The sequence below is a fragment of the Ailuropoda melanoleuca genome, chromosome 13 (assembly GCF_002007445.2).
Source record: "Ailuropoda melanoleuca isolate Jingjing chromosome 13, ASM200744v2, whole genome shotgun sequence".
In the NCBI taxonomy this organism is placed as follows: Eukaryota; Metazoa; Chordata; class Mammalia; order Carnivora; family Ursidae; genus Ailuropoda; species Ailuropoda melanoleuca.
In genome coordinates this window covers 1,440,645-1,465,189 of record NC_048230.1, presented here as the reverse complement: position 1 = coordinate 1,465,189, position 24,545 = coordinate 1,440,645, and the positions used below count along the sequence as shown (strand labels likewise).

General features: G+C 42.2%; 1 protein-coding gene and 1 long non-coding RNA gene across 5 annotated transcripts in view; one reads left to right on the top strand and one right to left on the bottom strand.

Moving 5' to 3' along the window:
* SMG6 (SMG6 nonsense mediated mRNA decay factor) overlaps positions 1-24,545 on the bottom strand; it is a 226,925-nt gene that overhangs the window by 146,699 nt on the left and 55,681 nt on the right. The gene's annotated exons all lie outside the window — the stretch shown is intronic.
* Positions 20,058-23,148, top strand: LOC117795412. Its single transcript, XR_004619413.1, has 3 exons — positions 20,058-20,347; positions 21,827-22,030; positions 22,752-23,148. It is a non-coding gene; the product is annotated as an uncharacterized LOC117795412 (long non-coding RNA).

Sequence of the window (24,545 nt, the reverse complement as noted above, 5' to 3'; positions counted from 1 at the left end):
CCCACTAAGGCAGGATCTACAGTACAGACTCCAGTAATTCCCAAGCACTTACCACAGGGCCTAATCATCGGAGACAATCTGTTCTAGGTAGTATGTCAGTAAGTCCTGGATTAATTCACTTCCTTATTCACACAGTCAGCCTTTACTAAGTGGCTACTATATGCAAGGCCCTGTGTTAGGCATTTTGCCTTCAGAGATGAATCAGACATGAACTAGACCCCCCAAGGAGCTGAAATCTAACAGGGTTCACGCACGTAGTTAACTAGAAAGCAAAAAAGAAAGTGAAAAATATCTTAAGACATAATGTATGAAATGATACGAATGAGGAAATTCACTGCTACATAGTTTGGACAGGAAAAGCCTGCAAACAACCTAAATGTCCATGAATAGAGAATTTCTTAAATTATAGGACATACATACAATGGAAGAGAGAGCCACTGAAAAGGTTGAGATAAATCTATTGGTAAAGATGCATTACACAAAAATTATATAATAATTAATTTGCCAGGGAGGGGAGAAAGTAGAACAGCAAGAAATACGCAGAAGGAAGCAGAGGAGAAGAAAACAGCTTTCCTGGTTCCAATCCCTTTTGTAGGCCTGGCGATATCCTTGTCCTCAGGTTCCTTGCAATACATTCCTTGTTTAAGCTATTTCAAGATAGTTCTTGTTATTTTCAAACACTCCTAACATACAGGGTAAAGAAGAAAAAAAAAGAATAAAAAGTGGGGTTGGCACTTGTCAAAATTCATCAAACTGAACACTTAAAAGCTGTGTATTATTCTCTGTGAATTATACCTCAATGTAAAAATAGAAACAGTGAGGCAGAGATAGCCTGAGTATATGGAGGATGCTGGTACGGATAACAGAAACATCATAGGACGGACTGTTCTGGAGGGGCAGGAGGTGGTTTGGTGAACTGCCCAGGACTAAAACACTCATTCTCCCAACTACCAGGAGTGTTGGCAGCAGATCTCAGCTGATCCCTCTCCCCAGCTCGCTCTCAGCTGAAGAAAAGCAGTTCCCCAATGTCACTCCCCCTTCCCAGGGGTAACTCCTATCCATTCACTGGTTGATGGAGGGGGTATAAAAGCATAGAAAGATCCAGGCCCTTTGGTCCAACTGGGACTATTCTGAAGAGCTCCTTACAGGACTGGCTAAAGCCTTTGTTACAGCTGCAGAGCAGTTCAACTTCTCCCTGTGCCCTATCCTGCTTCTTCCATGCACCCTCAAGGTACTGACCCTGAGAGCATTCCCCAGGCAGCTTCCTGGGGATAGCAAATCTTATCTCAAGAGTTTGCTTCCTGGGAAACCTGACTTGCAACACATGAAAAACAGGATGCATAAATTTTTAATAAGCCTGAGATTCCAGGTGATAATGCCCAAGAGGGTAGAAATGTGGGCCAAAGCTTAGGAAAAAGATCTGGGCAGGAAAGAGATTTGAGAGCAATCCACTAAGATGTGACAGGTAAAACCCTGAGATTTTACAATACACCAATAGGGAAAAGACTGAAGAGAGGAAGGTCAAGGTGGTATCTTTAGTCAGTGCTGATATTTAGGACGCTGGATGAGAAAGGGAAGACCCAAGAAACAGGTGAAGAGGAAGGGGAGAACAGAGAGAACACAGAGTTATGATCACTGAAAGCATTTCTGAAAAGTCTGCAGTCAACAAAGGCAAATGCTACCCCAAAAGCTAAGAAGAATGAGACACAGAATGGATGCTTAACAAACTTGTTAACTGAACTGAGTGGGACACAGAGCCTGCAGGATTCTCCACTTTTTGGTGGGTTGTCTTTGGCAGCTTCTGTCCTATGGCAGCAGGCACAGAATCTATCCGAATGCCCTGCAGCAGACCCAATGTTAGGCTGGCGACCAAAGGAAAGTTGAAATGGCACATAAACCTTAGCTACATAAACCTAAGTGAGCCAATACAGAGTTGAGCTGCTTGAGCAATTTGGAAGAAACCCCCTTCTGAAAGGCTTCTATCAAGAACATTCCCAGGGATCTTCTGAATAAATAGCCAGGATCCTTGAGAAGGATCAGTGTCCTTATGGACCAAATTCAAACCTCAGTCAAACCCACAGATGTTTAAATACACAGAACTGATTCTAATATTTTTTTCTTTTTTGGCACTGGCCTATAATAAAAAGGGAGGAGTGACGTCATCACTTACAGATATTAGCAACGTCATCACTGCTTTGAATACAAATAAACACTCTCTTCTTAGCCATGGCATTCTAAAGTAAATAACATACCACACAAACAGGTGTTATTTGACCTCCAGTCCTCAGCTGGAGTAATAAAAAGAAAGATTTACCTTCTACGAACAGAAGGAATTCACCTTCTGCTTCTATGCACAACAAAGCCATGCAATATTCATCAGTGACTCACTGACTTTCTCTGTTTTTCTCTGGGTGTGGCTGGGGATGCCCACATCTACATCTCTTGCCCGGACTCCTCCTGCCCAACCTGTAATCAAAGGCCATGGCACAAAGCATCGTGGACTCCCCAAGAGCCAGTGTTTCTGTGGGCTATATTTCCCACAGAGATCTATAAACCTGTTGGGAGTCCCAAAAGTCAACACCAATTTCAAATCGGAGCAGCATCTCTGAAAGTCACAGTTACCATACAGCTGAATAAAATATTTTTTCATAAATTTAACGCCAGCATGTCTGTGTTTGGAAACTTTGAAAATACATGTTGTATGGTTTACTGTGCTGGAAGAGGTGCCAACAGACTTTCAAAGGAAGGGAAGTGTATAACTATTTCCTTTCAATTGCATTTTCCAATGGGATCCATTCAGGGAAAAGGCTGGAACTAACTAAAACATTATTAAAAACTGTTATGGAAAGAGACAGGGAGATGGAAAAAGATAGACTCAAAAAAGTAAAATACATAACCAAGAGTGAGACAGACATACAAGGAAAAAGAAAGGGGATCTGGGCAGAGAGACAGGTTGGACAGGGAAATGGGGTGAGACGGAGTTTTGTCTGGCAGTTGCTGCTCGTGGTCTCATATTGTTGCAGATCCATCGATCAGGGCTGCGGTGCTGCTGGCCCAGTGGCACAAGACAAACCACAGAGCTGGCTTTCAGTTCGGCACTTGCGAACTGCTGACCTTCAGTTTTCAAACCAAAAATATTCTTTGGGAAACAGTAATACCAGGTTCAGCCCAACCAGCTGAGCAAAAACAAGGACTACTAACCTGAAGTAACACCCTATTTAGTTACATCAGGCACCAACCCGTCACAGGCATCAACCGGGAAGTCTGCAAACCTGAAACCACACCCCACCAAAAACTAACTCCAGGTTCTGACTCAACCAACTAGGCAGTGATAATCAGAAATGCTAGAACAAGTGACATGGTGTTTCAAAGTTGGCTTTACTAGGCCCTACTCAAGCAGGAAGGCCAGTCTTCACTCACAGAGCCAGAGATATGGCAATTCTTTCTGAGGTCACATGTGCATGACTCCAGTGGAATCTGCATGCAATGAGGGCAGGGCTTGGCACTGACTTACAAGCCATTACATTTCTAGACAAAGTATTAACAGTTTGTAGTGAGTGAGTGATTTTGTTTGTTTTTTGCTAAATTCATCTAAGCTAGGGTGATGCTAAAATTTATCTCTTAAACTGGGCTATCTGTGAGAACGAAAGGGTGTGCTATTAATGATTCATAAACAGGATCTATCTCTGGGCAAACCAGGACTTACCGTCACCCTACCCTAAGCCATAGCAGCTTTTTTTCTCCCTGGGTATTAAAAAATTTTAGCTCACAAGAATCTTTTGAAAAAGCCAGGACTGCTCCTGATTAGTGCCAAAGCACTTTCTTTTTGAGCTCCTCCAATGGAGAGGTAAACAAATCAATTAAGTTAACTGCAAAAACTAACAAGAAAGATTGAGCTGACAATCAGGATTCTGGAGAAGCTAAAAATTCCAGGCAGAAGCTTCAGGGGAAAAGGGAAATGTGCCACAGATGGAGCTGCTGAGGCTGATCCACCAGACCTCTCAGTACTGGGTCCCGGTGCCTCCGCCAGCTTCAAACAGCCGAAAGGAGGGCGGGCAGACCCTGGTGCAAGTTTGCTGAGTTCCAGGCCATCATTCTTGAGGGTGTAATAACCATGGGCTGTAGCACACATGTTGAGGGATGAGGGAAAAAAATAAACAGAGAGACAAAAGAATGAGGATGCACTGCCAATTTCAATTGTGCAGCTTTTATTTTTAAATGCTTATCAAGCTGAGAGAGAGCAGAGTTCTTGGAAAACAAGGTTTCCTTTTTTCCAATGCCAGCGTAAAACACCCTCAAGGACGGGCACTGCACAGACTGTAACAACAAGGAACGTGGCTCTGCATCTCCCAGCAGCCAGGCCGCCATGGGTCCCACGCTGCTCTGATTTCGGCTCAGCTGAGAACTCAAAATAACAGGCCCACTGCCTCTGGTAAAAATTGCTCTTTTTAAATTTTTTATTAATCTCTAAACTGGCTGTGTTAGAGTTACAGCCCATTACCTACCAACCCTCTTCACTAATAAAATAAATTTGTAAAAGGACTAATTACTACTTTTACTGAACTACACTGCCTGGGGATCAAGTACAGGAAGCCAGGGGCTCAACTAGTTGTCAGCTGGGGGATGATGAGGAGGGGATCAGAGGAGGACCTGGAGTCACCAGCAGAAGAGAACACGAGGTCCACGGACGAGCCTCAGAGCCCATGCCCAAAAAGAAACAAAAGGGCACTAACCCTGTTTTTGTTCTGAACAGCACCATGAGGATCCATGCCATCATGGGATTTGGGGAGGCCTGTCACGAGTTGCACAGGCCTATGCTGCCCACACCCCAGCTCAGTACAAAAAGAGAACTGCAGTCCAACACAGATGGACCCTGGCCGGACTCTCAGCAGAAACCCTGGAGAGTCTGACCAGTAAGGAAACAAACAACCCTCCTTCCCACCTATCCCACTCTACCCTTCCACCCCAATCCAGACCCTAAGGAGGAAAAACAAACAGAACAACAACAACAAACACAGGCAACTAATTGCAAAAGAGCTGTACCGTGAAGGCGAGGCAGACAGCAACGACTTCTGGGCTATGCCCTGCACCTCATCCCAGAACACTGATTACAAAGCTGGAGACGTTACTCACACGCCAAGCCAGGCAGCCCCTCATCCAGGCTGGTGCTGAGAAGTCTGACTAGAAGCCAGCAGTCAACTTTGACATACTCATTTACATAAGAGGTGTGTATTAAGCAGACTAGTCCAACTTCAGACAAAAAGTAAGGACAAACGTGACCTTCGTTCTTAACTGTCCTCGAAGAACCCTCGTAGGTAAATCCCATGCATCTCTTGGACTTTGACAAACGGTATTTCTCCTCCAGAGAACACTAAAAAATCAACCACTGCCAAAGAATCTCTTCTTAAAAGAATCCTGATAAGAAAACCTGCTCTGGCAGGTGAGTTAACCCTGTAGCAGACAACCCTTTGGGGGATGACCAGAATGGAACATGGCATTTTACTGAGGCAGAGGGGTCTGCAGTTACTCTCTGCGTGCCACATGTCTCACCCTAAAGAACTGAGGAATGCTCTCAACAGGAAAAACACAGCAGCAAATGCTGTGATACCAAAGCCACAACTCCATAGGCCCCTGGAGCCTCTCAAACTAAGCTGCCAGCTAGGGAGCTAACACTAGCTTTGGATAAAATGCAGCTCTGGTAGAGTAATTAATTTTTTTCTTAACTGGGATTACATTAATTTTCAAGGACTAATGGAGTCCAGCTGTAATGGGAAGAGCGGCTGCTGATGCACAAAGGCACTTGTGCGTACAACATTATAAACACACACACACACACACACACACACAGACCTATAAAAAGGATCCACTATAACAGGATATTTTTAGTTTCTACAATGCTGCACTAAAAATATAGCCCCGGCTGATACATCATGGCAGAACTATTCTCTCTCTGTCCCTTCAGGAACAGTTTAAAACATTTATTTTTGTTTCCTTTTGTGATGGTCAGAGTAGAGAGAAAATAGCAGCTCATTGATAAGAGGAAACGAGAGAGACATGAAAAATTGAAAACTACCTAAAAACTCATGGAGAGGTTTATTTTATTAGTTCTTAATAAATATCTTGCAGATTTCCTCAGGAAATACACCAGATCACATGTAAAATAGTTTGATACTGATGTCAACTGCATCAACATATGAAGTCTATTAGGGTGAAGCCGCAGCAGGGTGATCAGCGTGCTGAAAAACTCCACAGTACTTGGGGGGGGGGGATCTCACGGCCTTCCAAATTCTTCGAGAGGTAAAAAAGTCAGCCAAGACGCAGAGAGAGAGAGAAAGAGAAAAAAAAAAAAAAAGATCCCACATCCTGCTTTCAGCTGCCAGCAATGTGAAGTGCCCAGAGATTAATTCTACGTCTGGCCTGGAAATGTGACTTTAAAGCATGAGGGAGGGGAGCTGGGGCGGGGGGGGGGAGTAGTGAGGAGGAAAGAGGAAAGAGAAGGGCAGGCTAACTGAGGCTGGCAGCAGGCCACCAACCCCCTCTCAAGCCATGTTTCAATGTAGACAGAAGTAAACCCCAATAGACAGCAGTGCCTCAGCCTGCCAGGCCCTTACACCAGCTGCAGCGCATCTCGCTCTCTCCACTCAGCCCCAAGTGCAGATGTTCCCTACAGCATCACTTCCGTTAGACTTTCTTTTAAAGAAATAGCACACATATGTGGAGGCATTTCTACCACTTCCTAACAGGACTCTCTTTGCCTTTAAGGGCCTCAAAGTAAGGGCGAAACTCTGACAGCAGGTACCGTAGTGGCTGAATGAGCTGCTCCAGTCTCTCTTGCAAAGGAGCATCAGCGGCTAAAGAGTATTAATTAATTAACAGGAATTTCTTTATATATTTGGCTTCCTAATGTCTTCAGAGGGAGAATCCCCATAGTTTGGGGCTAGAAAAAAGGGGGAAAATTATATTACAGATTCTAATCTTGGCTTCTCAAAGCAGTCTCCTGTAGCATTACCATCTCAAAGAGTTCTCTGATGGCTTTATCATCATGGAGCTTACATAAGGCAGTTTAAAAGAATGTAAATATAATTTGTTATATGCCTGAACTCATTATATATAAACTCACATATAAGTATAATTTAAATATAATTTCTTACATGACTAAACTCATTTTACACAATCCCAGACCCTAAGTTAATCAATCAATCGACCATTACTGATTAAGTACGTAATTTTGAAATCTACCTTGAACACTGTAAGGCATTTGATAAAATACCATAGTCTTTTGTCCTCATGGAGTACATACTCTAGTTGAGAGATCTATGCATTTTATGAAGATAAAATAACTTCATTTTCTAAAATAGTGGAATGTTCTCTACTTGACCTATCTACCAAGTTGTTGGTTCCTCTGGAATGAAAGAAGAGAGTTCGAAGAATCAGCAATGTCAAAAGAAACAAAAGTTGGTAAACCCTCAAAACCAAGTTGCTTTGTTTGAAATTCGAAGTTCAAAAGAGAAAACCACCTCCCCTTAAGGGAAGGTGAGAAAAACTGGCAAATCCATGGCAAACATACCATAGCAAAAAGGTTTAATTCATTTTTTTTTTCAAATTTTTACTTAAATTCTAGTTAGTTAGCATACAGTGCAATACTGCTTTCAGGAGCAGAATTCAGTGGCTCGTCACTTATATCCAAAACCCGATGCTCATCATAACAAGTGCCCTCCTTAATACCCATTACCCATCTAGCCCATCCCCCTCCCACCTCCCTCCATAACCCCTTTTTGTTCTCTGTCATTAAGAGTCTCTTATGATTTGTTCCCCTCTTTTTTTCCTCTCCCATATGTTCACTTGTTTTGTTTCTTAAATTGTTTCTTAATTTCCACATATGAGGGCGCCTGGGTGGCTCAGTCGTTAAGCGTCTGCCTTCGGCTCAGGTCACTATCCCAGCGTCCTGGGATGGAGCACCCCATCAGGCTCCCTGCTCTGAGGGAAGCCTGCTTCTTCCTCTCCCACTCCCCCTGCTTGTGCTCCCTCCCTCGCTGTCTCTCTCTCTGTCAAATAAATAAATAAAACCTGAAAAAAAAATTCCCACGTATGAGTGAAATCATATTGTATGTCTTTCTCTGATTATTTTGCTTAGCATAATATACTTTAGCTCCATCCACATTGTTGCAAATGGCAAGATTTCATTCTTTTTGATGGCTGAGTAATATTCCATATTACACACATGCACACACACACCATATAAGAAGGTATAATTCATTTACTACTTTTTAAATGTCTTCTATGCACAAGGGACTAGATCTAAAAACAGACTGAGAAGTGGTTAAGTAATCTGTATAATACAGCAAATAACACAATCAGAATTAGAACCTAGTTTTATCTAACTTCAAATACTTTTTGTCATTACAATTTCTAAAAATACATTTCTTACAGAAATATTGTAATTACAGGAAACTTGAAAAAACAGCAGAGAAAACAAAAGAAAAATTTAAATACCCATTAATTCTACCACCCTAGAGAAACATAATTAAATTCTGAGGTACATCCATCAGTCTTTTTAAATAAATGTATGTATAACATTACACAAATGAGATTAATTATAAAATTCACAACCACAACACCACATGACTTTCAGAGAAAAGAGAGATCACATTTTTGGTAGATGACCACACCCCCAAGATCAATCACCCAGAAAACAGAAATGTCATGACCTGACTCCATACAGGGCAACATACATCTGTTCCACCCCTATATACCTCTCTCTGAGTTCCTTAAACCGAAGAAATTTCAAAAATATCTCATCACCCTCTACTCTTCTGCATATCTCTAAACCTAGGATGGTCAGACACACTGACTCAGCAGAAATGCTGCTCTCAATACACCCTCCATAGTACCGCCAAAGCCAAGACTAACCAATGAAAAAGACCATCAGAGATATGGGAAGCACCTGTATGCAAATGTCTCTGAGTGTGGTCCCATTCACTGGTGGATCAAGGGCCCCTACTGGCACAGCCTTACTCCTTCGGTACTCAGCTCAAAAGATGGTTTACTCCAAACGTTTTTTGGTTTGTTTTTTTTTTTAAGATTTTATTTATTTGACAGAGACACAGCGAGAGAGGGAACACAAGCAGGGGCAGTGGGAGCAGGAGAAGCAGGCTCCCCGCTGAGCAGGGAGCCGGATGCAGGGCTCGATCCCAGCACCCTGGGATCATGACCTGAGCCGAAGGCAGATGCTTAACGACTGAGCCACCCAGGTGCCCCTACTCCAAAAGTTTTTACTCCAAAAGAAAGATGTACTTCAAAGATGTACTTCCTCAGTACGAACAGTCTATAAATGCACAGATGATTCATTAGTGAAAAGAAGGAGAGCCACAAAAGGCAACCCTAGTCTTTCCTCCCTGAAATGGCAGGACAAAATGACTACTCACTGACATACCCATGCTAACTTTCCAAGCTTAAACCATTCCCAGCTGGCAAGTTTTCACCTAAGATGAGGTGAGCTGAAGTACAAGGTCTGACCCTGACAATGCAGTTCATAATGACTCCAACCTTATCCCACTCAAAGTGATATATACACCATGCTGATATGCTGGTTAGAACTTTTATATCTGATGCAAAAGATCTACTCTCACAGGGGCACCTGGCTGGCTCAGTCGGTTAAGCCTCTGACTCTTAATCTCAGCTCAGGTCTTGATCTCAGAGTCACGGGTTCGAGCCCCCCAAAAATCTCTCACAATGTTGCTGTCACATTATTAAGCATGCAGGGTTCCTCATATCTCTTCCCAAATGAAAGACATTACCTAACAAATAGTGCTAGAATTCCCTCCAGCTGATGCAAATGAAAATATATTTGCAGAGCTAGTTAAAAACTTCTCCAGTGTAAAGACCTTATAAAGCTTAAGAGCAATGGAATAAATTACAAATGATAAAGAATGACATTTTTAACTAAATAAAAATTTAAAACTTTTATACTAAAAAGACAATAAACATATTTGAAAATCAAACACAAATAAGAAAATTACCAGTAAACACAGAAAGGACTTGTTATATTTACCATCTGTAAAGCTCAAATAAATTGATACAAAAGATACTAGGTTGGAATGGAAAAATGAGCAGAGAATAAGGCCACAGAGAACTATAAACAGTTTTTTTAAAAAAGGAAGAAAATGTCCATTTCTCACCAATAATCAAAGAAATGCATTTATTTATTTATCTACTTGAGAGAGAGAGGGAGAGAGGGAGGAAGGGAGGAAGAGAGCAAGCAGCAAGGGGTGGGGCAGAGGAAGAGGGAGGGAGAATCTTAAGCAGGCTCCACGCCCAGCTCAGAGCCTGATGCAGGGCTTGATCTCACCACCCCAAGATAATGACCTGAGCTGAAATCAAGAGTCAGAAGCTTAGCCAACTAAGCACCCAGGTGCCCCTACTGAGCTACCCAGGCACTCCTAAAGATAACCCAATTTAAAACAAGGTAAGTTGGAAAACAGTTTAGCAGTTTCCTACAAAACTAAACATAGTCTTACCATATGATCTAGTAATCTCATTCCTGGGGATTTACCCAAATGAGTCAAGAACTATGCCCACATAAAAACCTGACTACAGATGTTTATAGCAGCTTTATTCATAACTGCCAAAACTAAGAAGCAACCAAGATGGCCTTCGGTATGTTAAATGATAAACTGTGGTTTATTCAGACAATACGGTATCATTCAGCACTAAAAACAAACGAGCTATCAAGCCATGAAAAGATGTGGAGGAACCTTATTTTATTTATTTATTTTTTAAGATTTTATTTATTTATTTGACAGAGAGAGACAGCCAGCGAGAGAGGGAACACAAGCAGGGGGAGTGGGAGAGGAAGAAGCAGGCTCCTAGCGGAGAAGCCTGATGTGGGGCTCGATTCCAAAATGCCGGGATCACGCCCTGAGCCAAAGGCAGACGCTTAACGACTGCGCCACCCAGGTGCCCCAGATGTGGAGGAACCTTAAATGTTTATCAGCAAATGAAGCCAATCTGAAAAGGCTACATACTGTATGATTCCAACTATATGACATTCTAGAAAAGGCAAAATTATGGAGACAGTACAAAAATCGGTGGTTACCGGAAGTTAGGGAGAGGGAGAGATGAACAGGCAGATCACAGAGGAGTTTAAGGGCAGTGAAATTCTTATTATACTATTCGTTTTATATATTCATATTCGTATATAAATTCGTATTATAATACAATGGTGGATACATGTCATTATACACCTGTCAATATCCACAGAATGTACAAGATCAACAGTGACCCTTAATGTAAACTATGGGCTGTAGGTGATACTGATGCACAATACGGGTTCACCGATCGTAACAAATGTACCACTCTGCTTCCCAATGTTGACAGTGGGGGAGACTCTGCATGTCTGGGGGCAGACGGTCTATGGGAAATTCTCTGTTCTTTCTAATCAATTTTGCTATGAACCTAAAACTTCTCTAAAAAAGAAAGCCTATTAAAAAAAAAAGATGGGTTTTCTTCTATCATTTATTTAATAAATATACGAATGCCTACATTGTGCCAAAGGCTATAAAACATTAAAAACACTTTAATGCCAGCAAGAGGTGGTAGCTGGGCATTCTCAAACACTGCTGTTTAAGAGTAAGCTGGCACAACTTCTCAAGAAAGTTATCCAGCATCACGTATCAAAAGCATTAGAAGACTTCAAACCCTTTAACCCAAAAACCGAGCTTCTAAAAATACAGTCTAATAAAACAATATGAAATGAAGACAAAGGTTTTATGTACAAAGATGTTAATTATAGCATTATTCACAATACTAGAAAAGTAGGAAAAAAATGTCTGTAAACAGGGTAAGGATTAAGTGAATGTTAACATATTCATATGAGAACATTACTTAGCCATTAAACAGGATTATAAAGAATTTTGTAAGTGAATACCTCTAAGTGAAAACAGTAGAATCAAACATTTTATATTCAGTATTTTTTCAACCGTGTTAAAAAGGAACCTGAATTCACACATACATATAGGAATGAATGTCACTGCTGGGAAGCTGGTTTACAGGTGGTTTCCAGCTTTTTTCCTATTTGTTTTGGTACTCTCAACAAAACCCAAAATGTTAAATCTTTTAAAAATATTATTTGGTTTATATAAACAGGACAGAATTGCGCCAGTAAAATGAGAGTAAAAATACGGAAAATGAGAGTAAAAATACGGTAAATGAGTAAAGAAGGAGAAATTAAAGAAAATTATACGCAGGAAGAAAGAACACAGAATAAATGATGGAAGACTTAGGGTATGAAAAAGGATAGAACTTACGCTGTTCTCCAAGAAATTTTGCTTTCCAGAGCCCCAAAGACATTGACTCCAGGATCAGCAGTAAATACCAAAACACATTTAATGTATTTGAATGTCAGGATATAAAATTTGTACTTGGAAATTGTATTTTCCGAAATGTCACCATAACAAAAAACAAGGAAAGATGGTAAGATTATGAGCAACGACCCCAAATAACAGATGCTCCTGGCCTTACCATTCAATCTCCATTGCCCAGCCTGACTTGTTGAGCATATTTACTGAGAACTTACAGCACACTAGGCACTGCTCTTGAGGCTCATAATACATCAGAGAATAAAACAGGTCAAGGATCTCTAACTGCAGCGAGTTTACATTCTGGCAGAAGAGCAGTAGGAGAAAATGGGTAATAAACATATGCACAAAAAATAAGTTATTTAGTATTTAGAACACAAGTTGTGAAAAAAAAGAAAACTGAGCATGATGGAGGCGATCAAGGAGTTCAGGGCGGGAGTGCCGCAGTGTTACTAGGATGATTGGGGTAGGCATCATGGCAGGATTATTTCAGTAGACTTACAGGAGGTGAGGTATCTGCCATGCAGAGCGCTTGAAGCAGAGCATTCCAAGTAGAGAAAATTGCTAATGCAAAGGTTCAAAGGTGGGAGAATCCCTGGCTCATCAGAGGACCTGCAAGAAGGCCAGTGTGGCTGAAGCACACTAAGCAAGCCAGGGGGAGACCAGTAGCAGCAAATGAGGTCAGAGAGAGGCGATGTGGGAGGGTGGGGAGGAGGGGGAGTTCTCTTGTAAAGACTATGGCTTTTACTCTGAAATGGGAAGCCAGTGGAGGATTCTAAACAGAGTGACATGATCTGATGTTTTTAAAAGAATCACTGTTGTATAGAGAGCAGTGTGTGTGTGTGTGTGTGTGTGTGTATGTGCGTGTTTAGAGGGGGAGACAGGGGGATCAAGAGAGACCACTTAGGAGTTTCAAGTCTTTCTGAATTGTCTTTCTCTTCAAGTTTAAAAAGAATACGGGGTATGCAGGCCATGTTTGCAAAGACGATTTTCTCTTCCAGTGTGGAATCTTAAAGAATTTGTCAACGGCCTGCAATTGTGTCCTTAGCAGGCATCTCAAAATAATGATTACCAAACATTTCTCTCTGCTCATTGCCCTGACACGAGTTCTGGGCATCACCCTTTCTCAGGGGAGAGGTGAAAAGAGGTTATTCAGAACAAGCAGTGATAACAAGATGACGTCACAGGTGTGCCTCAAAGAAGCCCCCAGTGAGTTCGGCTCATAACCACTCTACAGTGATTTACTCTACCCTGCCAACGCCAGCTGGAGAAGGGATGAAGCAAGCTGACACAGCCGTAAGCCTTGGGCAGGCATTGTAAGATCTTTCTCTCTCCAGTCCCCTGCCAGCCCCTCCCCTCTTCAACTGCTGATCCTTGCTTCAGAAGCCAAAGTGTGAACAGCACGTGTCTGGATTTCAGAAACCTGCCCAGCAGTTGGAAATTCCCTACAGCGTGTCAACTGCTGCATCTGCTGTTGGCACTTAGGGCAAGGGATCACACGGGCATTTTCTGAAATAAGCTTCAAGATGGGAGTCCTATATCTGAAGACGGGCCTAAAGAAGCCAGAAAACTGCAATTAAGTAAATAAATTTCTAAATATGTGACAGTCTGCCTTCTAAAAAGGAAACGGAGACATACAAGCAAACCCAACAGCTCTAAGAACAGCAGAAGTCAAGAATAAAAGCACAGAGTGCCCTGACTAATGAAAAGGATTTTATGGGCCAACAGCGTTCACCAGATATGTAATGTAATGTGGCTGAAACTAGAGAGCACTCTTTTCCAGATCTCTAGCTCAGACCCTCTTGGTAATAAATGGTTTCTGTCATTTCAGCTGCAGGCCTCCCTCTCCCTTCCCTTTACCTTTCTTCCTCACCCAATTAGCCTTCTAAGTAGCCCATACCTTGAACACCCCTTGGAAAAATTTTTAAAATGTGAGCCCAGTTAACACCATCTGCCGTAAAACTAGACTGAAGGAGCTGGAAAAAGAGCTACTCTTGAAAAGCAGCCTACATGCCCTTGCCATCCTGGATATGGGTGCCCCAGTCGCACTGCTCAAGCAGAGTTACACAAATGCTCATGCCTGGTGGTTAAAAGAAAAAAAGGAGTCACAGCATTTCCTCTAATAACATGTCAGGCAGACTAGGTACCTTGATCTACTTTCCCAAGGAAATGACTAATTATCCTTGAAAAAGTATTTTAAAAATCTTTTTAGAAAGCATACATGAGTTAGGAAATTAAAAAGGAATCTTCTGGTCAGAGATTGAGTAAAGATGGGACACTAGAGATGTAAGTGGAATACAGCCGAACTTTACCCTAAGAACACTTGCCTCCTGATGAACTTGAGCTTTGGTTTCCAAGGCTTCATGGGTACAGCTAACCTAAGAGAGTGCCCAAGACCTCTGCCATTCAGCTGGCATCCCACAGAGCTACCTCCAAGGCATGAGGGTGAGGCAGAAATAAAGCCCCTTGAAAAGACAGCTGGAAAACTGACTATGTCAAACCCTGGGGCTGACTAGAAGAGAAAAAATACTGCACTGAAAACATGGGCCATGCACAAGCCCTCATAGGAGTTTGCAGTCTGAATTCACATTACCTGAGTGGTCTGTAAACCCTCAAGCAGATACTTTAATTTAGAGTGATTATTTTAGATTGCCCACCACCAGGCTGCAGATAAAAGCAAACCCAAGTCCTTTTCCCATTTTCATCCCAGATTTCCAAGAATTCCCACTAATGAAATTCCAAACAAAATAAGATTACAGGAAAAAAAATTTAATTGCACAGGAAACAAGGCACAGCAGAAATAAGAGATTAGCAGAAATTCACCTAAAAGGACCCCTTCTTTATAGAGTCTCTAAAATAGCCATGTTTAATATATTTTAAAGAAATAAAAGACAAGCTCACAAATATGTTCAGGGAACAAGAACCTACAAAAAAAAAAAGAGCAGATCTGAAAAAAATATATCTGGAAATAAAAATATATAATTGAAGTAAAAATCTCAGTGGGGCATATTTATCACATTAGATAAAGCTAAGGAAAGATTCAGTGAACTGAAAGGGTCATTTGGAATGCAGCACATACAAATACAAAGTCATAAAAATGAAAGGTTTAAGAAACGTTAAAGACAGAGTGAAATCTAACCTTTGACTCAGCAGAATCACAGAAGAGAAAGCATGGGCAGATACAATATTTTTAAAAAGAAGCTAACAATTTTCCCAAATTGTTGAAACCAGCTCTCAGATAGATGAAGTCCAACATATCCCTAGCAAGAAAAATTAAAAATAAATCCAAGCTTAGACAAATCACTAAAACTGAACAGCATCAAAGAGTTTAAAAAATTTAAAAAACATTTTTTTGTAAAGACCTGGAAAACATCTAGAGAGAACAGATTACTTTTAAAAGAGAAACAATTTGGGGCACCTGGGTGGCTCAGTCAGTTAAGTGTCTGCCTTTGGCTCAGGTCATGATCCGGGGGTCCTGGGATCGAGTCCTGCATTGGGCTCCCTGCTCTGCAGGGGGCCTGCTTCTCCCTCTCCCTCTGCCTGCTGCTCTCCCTGCTTGTGCTCTCTCTCTGTCAAATAAATAAATAAAATCTTTTAAAAAATAAAAAAATAAAAAATAAAATAAAAGAGAAACAATTTGACTGATGGTTGGCTTTTAATCAGCAATGGTGAAAGCCCAGAGAGAGTGAATTATCTCAAACAGGGGCTGAAGGAAAAATAACTGTTAACCTAGAGTTCTACTACCAGTGAACATAGGTCTTTTAGGAATAAGGAAAATAAAGCCTTTTCAGACAAATAAAACCTGAAAAAATTTTGTCATCAAAAGAACTTCACTAGGGGCACGTGGGTGGCTCAATCGGTTGGACGTCTGACTCAGGTAATGATCTCAGGGTCATGGAATAGAGCCCTGCCTTGAGGCTCCGTACTGAGAGTGGACTCTGCTTGTCCCTCTTCCTCTCCCTCTGTCCCTCCCTGCCCCTCATTTCATGGGCTCACGTGGGTGCTCGCTCTCTTCCAAATAAATAAACAAACAAACAAACTTCACTAAATATGTTCTAAAGAATATACTTCAGGCAAAAAGAAAATGATCCCAGGTGGTAGGTCTGAAATGCAAAAAGAAATGAAAAGAAAGTAGTAAATATATGGGTGGGTTTAAGCAAACATTTACCAACAAAATAAACAACAACAACAACAATTTGTCCTGGAGGGTTTAAAAGGAAAAAAAGAAATGAAAATACGTGACAATGACAGCATATAAATTGGAGACATAGTGAGAAGAGAATGATTGGAAATTAAGTATTCCATAGTTGCTGTATTATCTGGGGGGAGAGTGAAAATCCTGCATAACTTGACTTTTGGCAAGGTAAGTGCACATGCTTAAGTTCCTAGGGTAACAACTAATAAAAGAAAAGGAAACTAGTAGGGAAAGGCGGAGAAAGAGTGGAAAAAGAAATCCAAAAGAAAGTAAGAAAGAAGAAAAACGGAAACAAAACAAGTAATGAGAAAGCACTGGGATAAAATATCTATAAAATACACATCTGGGGGCGTCTGGGTGGCTCAGTCAGTTAAGCGCCTTCCTTAGCCTTGGGTCCTGATCACGGAGTCCCAGGATGGAGTCCCGAGTCGGGCTCCCTGCTCAGCAGTGAGTCTGCTTCTCCCTCTGCCCCTCACCCCACTCTCATGCTCTCTCTCTCAATTAAATAAAATCTTAAGAAATATATAGATAGATAGATAGATAGATAGACATAGATAGATGATAGATAGATAGATAGATATAGATAGATAGATAGATAGATAGATAGATAGATAGATAGATGATAGATAGATAGATATCTGACGGGGGCTTATATCCAGATTATAGAGAGAACTCTTAATAAATTTCATAACAAAGGCAAACAACTTGATTTTTCAAATGCGCAGAAGATTTAAACGCACACCAAAGAAAATATACAAATGGCAAATAAGCACAAGAAAAGATACTCTTCATCCTCAGTCATTGAGGGGAAACACAGAATGAAATTAAAACCAAAATGAAATGGTACTGCATATCCACCAAAATCGCTAAAGTAAAAAAAACTGGCAATACCAAATGTTGGCAAGGATGCAAAGGAACTGGAACTCTTATGCCCTGCTACAAGGAATGTAAAATGATTCAACTACTTTGAAAAACAGCTTAGCAGTTTCTTATGAAGTTAAATATATACTTACTGTATGACCAGGACATCTACTCCCGGGTATTTGCCCAAGAGATTAAAATACACGTTCGCAAAAAGACTTTCATACAGAGGTTCATGGCAGTTTTATTCATAATAACCCAAAGGCAGAAACAACCAAAATGTTCATCAATAGGTAACTAGATAAAACTGTAGTATATACTTACAGTAGGATATTATTCAGTAATACAAAGCAATGAAATACTGATTCATATAAGCAACATGAATAAATCTCAGACACATTAAGCTGAGCAAAAGAAACCAGAAACAAAAGAGTACATGCTATACGATTCCCTTTATACGAAACTCTAGAAAAGACACATCCAATGTATGGTGACTGAAGATGGATCAGTGGTTTACCTGAGGCCAGGGGTAGGAATGGAGATCAACTGGAATGGGCACAAAGAAAACTTTTTGGATGATGGAATGTTCTGTATCTTGATTGTGTTGATTAGTTACCCAGGTATATAAATTGGTCAAACTCACTGAAATGCACTCTTAAAATGGGTTCATTTTATTTTTTATTTTTTTTAAAGATTTTTTTTATTTATTTGACAGAGATAGAGATAGCCAGCGAGAGAGGGAACACAAGCAGGGGGAGTGGGAGAGGAAGAAGCAGGCTCCCAGCGGAGGAGCCTGATGTGGGGCCCGATCCCACAACGCCAGGATCACGCCCTGAGCCAAAGGCAGACGCTTAACCACTGTGCCACCCAGGCGCCCCAAAATGGGTTCATTTTATTGTGCATAAATTTACCTCGATAAAACTGATTTTTAAAAAATAGTATAGTATGTATAAATCCAAATACTCCAATAATTACAATAACTGTCCATGGATTCAATATTCATAATGGCCCCAAAGAGAAAACAACTCAAATGTCTCAAATATCCTTAAAATAAGAACAGGTAAACTGTAATACATGAATAAAATGTAGTACTGTAGCAATGAAAATGAATAAATTACAACCACACACATCAACATGGACAGAACTCACAAACATTACACGGAACAAAATAAGCCAGAGAGAAAAGAATGTAAATAATATGATTAAGCATGATTCCATTTATATTCAAGCAAAACCAAACTGTGTTTTAAGAGCAGATACTTATAACAATGCTATAAAGAAGAGTAAGGGAATGAACGCCACAGGTCAGGATGACAATTACCTGTAAGGGTGAGGGAGAACTACCATGGGCACAAAGCACAACAGGGAGCTTCTGAGGTGCTAACAACATTCTATTTCTTTTTTTTTTTTTTTTAAGATTTTATTTATTTATTTGCCAGAGAGAGACAGCCAGAGAGAGAGGGAACACAAGCAGGGGGAGTGGGAGAGGAAGAAGCAGGCTCCCAGCGGAGGAGCCTGATATGGGGCTCGATCCCAGAACGCGGGGACCACGCCCTGAGCCAAAGGCAGACGCTTAACCATTAAGCCACCCAGGCACCCCTAACAACATTCTATTTCTTAATTCAGTATTCACTTTATCATCCTTTCAAATGTTTTATACTCTATATCCTCTTTTTTGCATGAATGATATATCTACTTTCCTCCCAGGCCAAAAATAAGAATCATAGTCTCTTCTAAGAATGGCATGTGAAAAGCCTCTTTCTTAAAAGCAAGAAAGATATTAGAAAAGATCATAAAAATAAGAAACAATGTTCCTAAAAAGTCCTTTAAAAAAAGAAAGGGGGAGAGAAAGAGGGGGAGACTACATTTCCCAAAGTAAAACAAAGATGTATATTTCTTTTCCCAACTGGTCATGAACAATGCTTTCCGTTATGAGAGGGAGATTCCCCCTTACCCATGAGAATAGTAAATATGGAACCCCGACAACTTTGATATCCTCAAACCGTATCCTTCTGCCACCTGTGGCCCCACCAGAGGTTCAAGCAGCCCGGGAGAACTCTGACTCCCCCCAACTCCGTCATCTCTACTTCTGTTCCTCTTCAGTCTCAAATCAGACTCAAGGATCACTTTTTGCATCAAAAAAAAACAGCAGTTGCTCAGATCTGGGGGTAGGGGTAGCAAGATGCTTACATTGTTTAAGTGTCTCAAATAAGTCCAGAGAAGTTTTTGTGTCTTCTGATACAGAAGGTTGGACACTTAAGATGTGGGTGTAATTTGCTAGCTGTGCAACCTTGCTTAAATTATTAAACCTTTCTGGTATCTTCCTGGTCATCTATAAAATAGGATACAAAATATCTGTCCCACCTGTCTCTGACAGCTGATAAAAGAAATCAAATGAAAACACACATGCAGCAACTTTAAAACGTCATCGGGTATTATCACAGTGTTGTTTTGCTGTTGTTGCTGTCCGCCACTACCTCTGAAAGCTACAATTCTTCCTCAGACCACCATTAAGCTGGTTAGGATACAAAGTACAACTTATGCCCTCTCGCCCCATCCCCAGAACACACCCACTTCCCCTGTGGGTTTAACACACAGTACATATCTGGCCTGAGCCCTCTGTAACCTACACATACAGAATTTTTCTCCTCAGGCTCAGGAAAAGCTTACAGAGAACTCTGGAAAGGCAGCTGAGAGCCCTTCTGCCAAGATTCCTGCCAATAATGTCTTCCTTTCAGAGTAAGTCCTTCCTGGAGCAAAAGAAAATCAAATTGGGAAGCTATAAAATGGCAAGAGAGAGGAGATATCCGGCCCATACTAACTCCTGGGCAATGATGGGTTGCTGCACTTCAGCACTCCAAACCAAAGCCCCAAGGACACCAAACCACACCGTCACCTTGGGGCAAACACAGAAACCATTCCTTCAACTGACACGGTAAGAGGCTTAATTTTACTGATATGACTGAATTTTCTCATTTCTTTAGCTTTTCAGAACTGTTTCTCCTCCTCTAGCCTAAAGTAACAGATGCATTCTAAAACCAAGCACCCTGGAAATCAGAGTCAGGAAAGATAGGGAGGTCCCCTGACACACTCACTTCTTTAACTTTTTCTTCTTTTCCAGGGAATTCTGAGGGAAGAAGTGTGTGCTAAGCAACCTGCTGATAGTTGTATCTGCCCCAGAGGGATAGAGGGCATAGCTGAAGGATGTGTCCTCCTTTGGCCTGCCTTCTAAAGCCTAGACTCTTCTGACCTTTGAATCTATTTCTCACAAAATTTGTTGGCCAAGCTGGCTCTTTCTTTGCTAATTTACTCTAAACTGAGCAGTTCTGAAAATGAAGGTCAGAAAGTGCTGATTACCTGAAGAAATCTACCCATGGATCCTTTAGGAAAAAAAGTCCAAAGGCTTCTACCACTACAGATAATAGAAGGAGGAATGAGAGGGACAGTTTATACAGCTAAACTCAAGCCTAACCCCTTATGAAACGTGGATTTCCTGTACAACTGTTCTGACAAGCAGAGGATTAGGCACTTCATACATTCTGCTTTGGTAAGAGACTCAGACAGAAGTGAATTGCCACAGAGAAGCAGACTGCTGTACTCAAGGTTTGTGAGGTAGCTGTAGCTGGAAAACAAAGGAACTCTGGTTGTGAATCAAACTTCTCAACTAGAGTCAACCAGCATACAAAACAACAGCATGAAGGTGTGAGGTCTCCACCCGAAGCATCCCAACATCTGGGTTAACCGCTATTGGTCCCATGTAGACAGCTATGATTCTCTATCCCTCTGGAGACACACATGTGGCACTCCCTCTACCTCCTGCAAGTCAGGATTACTAACGAACCATAAGAGCAAGCATAATTGATAATGGAAGGAATGCCAGTCCAGCCTTACCTCGATCCCAGCCCTGAAATGTTCCCTAAAAGCAGGGAGTACCAACGGCACACAAGAGAAGTGTCTCTTGGGTGCCCTCTTGCTGCCACCAGGTCTTTTCTGCAAGGCTGAAATGGAGGCCTAGCCTATAAACTGGTAGAGGAAGAAAAGGAGGAGGAAAAAGAGAGGGCCAGGGCACAGAAAAGGGAAGTTATTCCAGTGGTGGCCAATGAATAACATCCAATGATTTATAGGAAGTATAATCCAATAATACAGTAAAATAAAACAGTGTGTGCCTGAGATGGTTTTGATTCCAGGAATTATAAAACATATTTTTTAAAAAGAGCAAGAGGGAGAGAGAAAAAGGGGGAAAAAAAAAAGGCCAGATTGGAGCAAATTGGGCACAGATGGGGGATGCAATGGGCTTTAGTGATGCCCTACCACAAACGTTGCTTCAATTATTCCTCTTCAAGAAACTAGGGTCTATTCCCTTAAATTATAGAATTTTCAAAAAATTAAAATTCTTGGAGTGTTTGTGGTTTAGATCAACAGTTCACCCTCCAGCATCACGTCAGCCAATCATATGGCCACTGAAGTGTTAAATGCTGAGGCACGTGGAGAAGGCCCCATTTTTCCCTTCGGGCTTAGGAATGCTGCAGAGAGATTACCAATTGTGACATCACTCTGGGAACCACCTATCTCACCACCACCCATCACTCGCCAAAGGACAATTTTGGACACGGGCCAGGTAAGGAACACACTGTTCAATGAGAGCTGGCTTGCCCAGAACTGTGGCCTTCTTCATCCACACATTCAATATAGGCTTACTGAATGCCTAGTAAATACTAGGCACTTTGCTAAGAACCCCCACACATCCCTCAAATTTGTCTGTCCCCAACCACTTCAGTGCAGGATTCTAAACTCTGTAGTTCTACTGAAGTAGAAATTTTGCAAAGGGCCCACAGGAGAGGAGGAGATAGAGGTCTCCTGCACCAATGGCCCTCAACCCAGGAATCTTGAGATCACTGCTGCGATCTGAAAGTTAAGTTTGTTAAATGATGTAGCAGAACTCAATTTATTTCCCCCTGTGTGAAGGGGAGGGGGGCAAATCTGACCTCACATCCTCTGCCTTCCTGAGCTCCAGGGAAAACGATAACCTGGGAAAAGAGGAAAGATGCCTTTTACTTGTCACTAGGTGAGGTTTTGGTTTTTTCTCCATTTTTATTAGTGAGGTGTCCAAAGCTTTTAAACAGTTCTATGTCTCTCCTGACCACAAGAAAAGCACATTTAAAAAGTAATCACACTAAAGTGTTAATATCATTTCTATCCCTGAACTACTGATATTTTGAAAAGAGGACAGTTACACAAGGGTGGCACTGAACACACAAAACAAACGAATCAGAGGCATCAACAAAGAACACACTTTTTAGCAAGGACGTCCCTGTTGCTCTTCAAATCATACTCCTTAGGTGCCACATCTACAAGGAAGGCTCAGGCACAGACTGAAAGGATCCCGACTGCCTGGGGGCCACAGATCACCTCTGCTTCAGGCTGGAATGTTCCTTCTCCACAGAGTCCAGGAACTGACATATGCAAACACCCACCCAGAAGGACATGTCCAAGAAAGAATGGAAAGAAAAATGATGGTCCAGATGTTCTGTAACTTGCAGTGACTGCCAAATCACCCAAGACCCCAAGCACCTGGGAGGGCCAGGCAGCATCAGGCCCTTGCTTCCCGGTTTTAGACAGCCAGGGTTCTGTGGCTGGGTGGCGACTCTGACAGCAAGCAGACTGGCCTGGAGAGAAGCCCTCAGAAGGGCACCAGCTGACGGGACTTGGGGGCTGAACACTCAGAGCTGATTTATCACTTCCTTACTCATAAAAATGTGATTCAAACTGCTGCTGATTAGTGAAGGATTTAAATCTTTACCCTCTCCCCAACCCCCTTCCCTTTCCACCCCCGGCACAGATGCTGCTACTCAGCCACAACACCCCCTTCTTGCCACTGTCCGTGCAAGCACAGCACAGGGGCCCAGAGAAGATGACTCATGTGCTGGGAAATGGAAAAGTGCATCTTCCCACCAACCAGCCCCGCTGAGTGCTCTGCTCACCCCTCTCCCAATGGCAGCCCACACAGTGGGGTCTGGACGGCTGCCTCAACTGCACACCGGGTACTTGGCAGCACGTCCGCAGAGCTCTCTGTCCTACTTGAGTGTTATATCCTGTGGCCCAGGCTGTTTTTCCCTGAAACAGCCTTGGAGCTTCTGACCACCTCAGCTCATACTCCCCTTGGCCCCAGCTGCCTCATGGAGGTGAGCGTCAGGGCAAGGCCAGAAACGAGCAGCCCCAAGCACAGGCCTGGACACATCCTTCTGGGCTAGTAGGTCCTCATTATGACCCACCATGGATGTAAAAGAGTCCTGAAAAGAGAACCTTGGCCTCAAATGGGAGAAGCACCTAGTTTCTTCCTTCTCTGTTCTCACCTTCCTTTTGCCCATATTTTCTTAACCTTTACTTAACAGCAGCTACAAGAAAAGGACTCACTAGTGGCCTATGAAAAGGCCAAGGTATTCCTTTTCACGGAGCAGAAGGTGCTGACAACAGATGCATCGCAGGCGAGAGCCGCAGGTCCTTCACACTCACACCTCCTGAGACCACAGGTCACTGGAGGCTGGAACGATACCTTGGCAGAGGCTGCAGCTCTGTGACGGGCACCTCACTGCACTCTGTGTTGCTGTCAGAGGCAGGCAGGAAAATAAACAGGAGGGCACCACGGAAGGCCCCACCTCCTGAGCCCAGCGATCTTCCCACTTGGTAGGAGAACCAGCAGAGTAACAGGGAAGGAATCAATCTCCCTCCCCTTTGGACTTCACAGCCTACCATGACAACACTTCACACACTTTATTTCCTCCTTCCTGGAAACCACCATTGCCCCCTCAAGATTGCATGCCTCCTCAAAGTGTTCTCAGGAATAATTAGCCAAGCTCAAAAAGGCACCTAAGCCTCTGCCTCTCGACTTCTGCTGGGAATTCTCTATGTTGTAGCAGGCAGCACAAGAGGAGAAGATCCTCTAAGATTCAGATATGACTGAAAACCCAGGCAGACGAGCAGAGGACCTTGCAGAGAAAGTCCCAGGAGGAGCCAAATTTTAAGGGAAAGTGTGGCATATATACTCATCAAGGGAGAAATCTATCACCCCCAACACTAGCAAGCTGAGGCATAACCCCCAAGTACAAATGGGATGGGAAATAAATCAACTTCAG